General features: G+C 34.4%; 1 protein-coding gene across 1 annotated transcript in view; it reads left to right on the top strand.

Annotated features, from left to right (window-relative positions):
• The first annotated feature begins 4,171 nt into the window (after positions 1–4,171).
• galnt13 (UDP-N-acetyl-alpha-D-galactosamine:polypeptide N-acetylgalactosaminyltransferase 13) overlaps positions 4,172–4,343 on the top strand; it is a 36,398-nt gene continuing 36,226 nt past the window's right edge. The window contains 1 exon segment of the mRNA XM_020651573.3: positions 4,172–4,343. This exon segment is cut by the window's right edge and continues 303 nt beyond it. The gene's annotated coding sequence lies outside the window, so the exon portion shown is untranslated.

The raw sequence follows: 4,343 nt of genomic DNA on the forward strand, positions 1-4,343 counted from the left end.
AAAGCATGCATGTGGTACATTGTGTTCCGTATGGAATGTATAGCTGTGTGTTTGTAGATTAATAAGTGTTGCTTGGATGAAGGATATAGATTTTTTTGACACAATGCTGCAATATTTCCTCCTCTCTTTGTGACTTTATAAGACTTGCTATAATTATCTTTTAAAATGATTAGTTATATATTTAGAGGCCAAGTTTTACAGGTTACTTCTTTATCTTTCTTTTCTTTTTAGTCTTTTAGCTAGTCTTTTTAAAATGCTATGACACTGTAGTGCACAATATAATGTGTTATGGATATGACATCTGTGTTCATCAAGTTCCTTTGATATTGGTACTTTGCAAGAAAGTTAAAGCTTAAAAAGTAATTCATGTGATGGCTGTTATAGCCGCCAACATCTCTTAATTTAAATGCATAATCATAATATCTTAGTTTTGAGTCACCTGGTGGTTGGTGGATGGCAAAAGTTGCAGGATTGTGAACACTTTTATGCTGGAGCCAGCTCATTGGAAGTTATTTGGGTTGAGTTCGTTTTACTTTGTATTTAGTTTCCCTTGACAGTTTTTCATGATAATTAAAGTAATATTTATCTGACCTCTGTTATTCCTAGTTGATATATAGACCAATACCCACTATTTCTTAAAAAATAAAACTGTGGTCTTGGGCCTTACTTTCCCTAACAACCTGCATTTGTGTGAATATGTGTATTTAGGCCAGCAGTGGCTCATCTGTAGGGACTTGGGTTGTGATCTGGAGGGTCATCAGTTTAAGTCCTGGTACAGAGTAAAGTATGGAAGTTTGGCTGGTTGCTGGAGAGGTGCCAGATCACATCCCAAGTGGTGACCTCAGGTCGAGGCACTGAGCAAGGCATTGGCAAAAAGTATATTTATCAATTAAGTCTGCGTTCTAATTGTAGATGTAAAAACGAACTGTTGGTTAAAAAGATTATTTTGAACTGTGTCTCAATGTATGAGCAGATTCTTGCATCTGCAGTGGCACATGGCTTGGTCTTGATTGAAAGGACAGACAAATTATAATTTTATTAATTGTATTTAAGTGTGATAAATTGACAAATGCCACTTTTTTCCTTGCAAATCTCCAATGTCTCTTTAACGTTTTTTTTTACCTAACATGCTGGTTGAGTTTTGTTTATAATTGTCTAGAATATAGGGATTTCAAAATGAATTAAGTAAATTAATACATCTATTAGCTTCTTAGTTTAAATGTATTTTTTACTTTAAATATTCACATTTATGATTATGATAAAGAAAAAAAGTTGTTTTAGGGAAAATGTATTTCACTAAATATCTTCACATAACATTCACATAACTCCAACATCACCACCAGCAACATGCATGCTTTTCTGAACCTAAAACCACATGATACATTTTCATTGTGATGTGGAACTGAGTCTTATACTGCAACACAATGATAAGTAAACACAAGTAAAGAAAGTTATTTATTACAGATTGAATGAAAAATCACTGATAAGATGTTTTGCTGTTCTTGCAGATGTCAAAGATGTTGTAAGAAAGTGTGTTTATCATTGTTAAATATTAGAAAGTAATAACTTTCTAAGCGATGGCTCTTTAAAGAGATGAAGTGTGCAGCCACGGGTGTTGAACTCACCGTTGTTTAATTGAGTTTATGTCACAGCCACAGTCTCCTGCAGAAAAATGAAATAGGGGAACCCTCTGCCAAAGGAACAAGCTATGATACTCATTGTATCTGATATGGTTTAAAGAGAACACATTATACTTATGTTCATGAATGTTGTTTGCACATTTGGCTTCATTTCTGTCATTAAACAGTATGGCAGAATTCCCCTTATGTTCTATGGTAACCTGGTACTTCTGATTGTGCTTTATTTATAAGTGAATCACTAACAGTTGAACAATAAGCTAGTACTGTAGTTTGAAGATGTGATTTTCTATACAAAAATTCAATATGTCAGCTATCTGTTAAGTGGATTGAGCTCCCACGTGGCTTATGCAAATGTGCATGTATTTAAGTATTTATTTTGGCCATGTATTGTAAAAAAAAAAGGTAATTCATTCTTATTTATTTATTTTTTCCTTGTACAAAGGGTAGGATGGTAGATTTATATGTTTTTTTATTCCTCCTGAACCCTTTAGTTCTTTGTAAAGGCAAAAAAATCAAAAGAAAGTCCTCTTCATTGTACTGCTTAAAAAGAACAAAACCAAACAAATGAAATTAAAATCTGTATTTTTAAGTGAGTTATCTCGTTAGCATTGGAAGATTAAAACTATGATTTGTTCAGTGAGAGGATGTCATAATAACTGGAAAAAGACACAAGTTGTTACTGTATGAACACATAAAGACAACCATAACCAGTATCATTGAGAAGTGATGAGACTCATCACCAAGGTCATCGATAAAAAGGAGAAGATGCAGATGATTATAAGAGACAGAAAAGCCCATTTGTGGGAACATATCACATTTGTCGCTGCTACATGAGCAAAAGCAGAGATCCAGCTGGTCTATCATGCAACATGGTGGTTCAATTTTTGAGGCTTGTCAAAGCACTGAAGTAAAAAAAAAATACTTTAAACTATCACACTTTTTAAAAAGCCATCTACAAAAGTGCTGTAACAAAGTTTTGCATTTTTCATAAAGATAAATAAGCATAACACAAACCCCAGATAATTGCCATGTGCAGCACCGCCCCACCACAGAAGCCTTTATTAGTCAACTATTCCTTTACAGTCGCTTCAGTTGAGTTACAAATAATCTTTAATCTTAAACATATAATCTAAAACATAGTTTACAGTTTGTGAGAGTGCTTAATTGACATTACATCAATATTATCTTGAATCACTGAATGTTAATCACATGATGGGCATTTGATTTCTGACATTTCCCAGAAGCCAATGCAGCACTGAACGTCCCTTAAGAGTAGCAGCAGGTGGCAGTATTGTTCAACATGATTCACCAAAGGCCTGCCATGTAATGTAACATTAGTGGCACTGCCAATCTGTCAATATCATTTTATCAGCCATAGTTTTTATTTTATTTTGTCTTCATTCATTTGTTTATTCAACAGGGACCGATGGAATGAACATTGCTTCACATGTAAAATACAAAATAGGTTTCTAGCCATGGCTCATTTGCAACCCCTATCCCGGGCTTTTAGGATTTAAACAGAAGCATTAGACATTAAAAGATACATAAATTGTGATAGTATACACCTACAGACATTAAAATGCAATACAGATAAGAAACTAAAAGACAAACAATAAAATAAGAATTATAAGAGGAAACCCAGTCAGTGCTCACAGACTTGATTCAGTTTCAGCTATTGTTTTACTTGTGTCTTAAAAACCTTGAACTCTGTCAGTTTTTTAATTTCTGATGTGTTCCAGAGGTGCGTTTCTCTTGCTGAGAGGAATGACTAACCCAATGTAGTTCTGTGTTTTGATGCTCTACAAATTCCACCCATTGTAGCCCTCTGGTTCCACTGTTTGGTTTCTTTACCAGCTGACAGCTTGTTTACTCACTTACAAATCAGATTAAAAAAAGAAAAGTTAGGCTACATATGACCCAATAATCAGTACACTCAGTGGAGGAATCATGCAATCATGCAATGTATGTAATATATCCTACTTATGTTTAGTAATACAAGTGGATGAAAAAACAACAGCATGGTGTTTAGGGAGTTTTCAGTGATCAAACAAGGTTACTGAAAGTTTAAAACTAATTTAAAGATAAAAAGACACTTTCTACCAATTTTATAAGAAGCAAGATAAATGCCCATAATCATCAAGGCTTTTCTCCAGAAACCAGAGGGCAAAGATGTGATGTCAGTATTATAAACTCAAAATGTATCAACGTGCATTTGTTCATTTATCTCATCAAAAAGAGACTAAAGCAAACATGTCTGACTCCTAACCCTCTGAAATAGTTTTGAGAATGCCCTTACAAGTTTTAATGGAAGTTTAGACTATATATGCTAAAAAAAATAAATAAAATAATAATAATAATAATAATAATATAAAATAAAATATATTTTTAAAATGGTAAACAATAGCCTATTTTGCATGTTGCATGTAATTCGCCGTCTGGGTGACGGTGTTGATTCACACGCCTACATTTACCAGACGCCCGTGACGCTCCTCTTCGAGAAGATGTTTCTGAGTGACATCGCTTTGAACCAATCAGAGAGCAGAAACGACACATTAGCAGGTCGGTTCTGAGCTGAGGTTAGATTGTGCTGCGGAATATTATGTCGGCTGTCCTCTTAACCATTATAATATTCAGCCGGAGAACAGGTGCGTGTGCTAAGAAGAGGGTAACAGCATTGGCTGCAGTGGCATTAAAACGAATGGG

This window comes from Labrus bergylta, chromosome 13 (assembly GCF_963930695.1).
Source record: "Labrus bergylta chromosome 13, fLabBer1.1, whole genome shotgun sequence".
Classification (NCBI taxonomy): domain Eukaryota; kingdom Metazoa; phylum Chordata; class Actinopteri; order Labriformes; family Labridae; genus Labrus; species Labrus bergylta.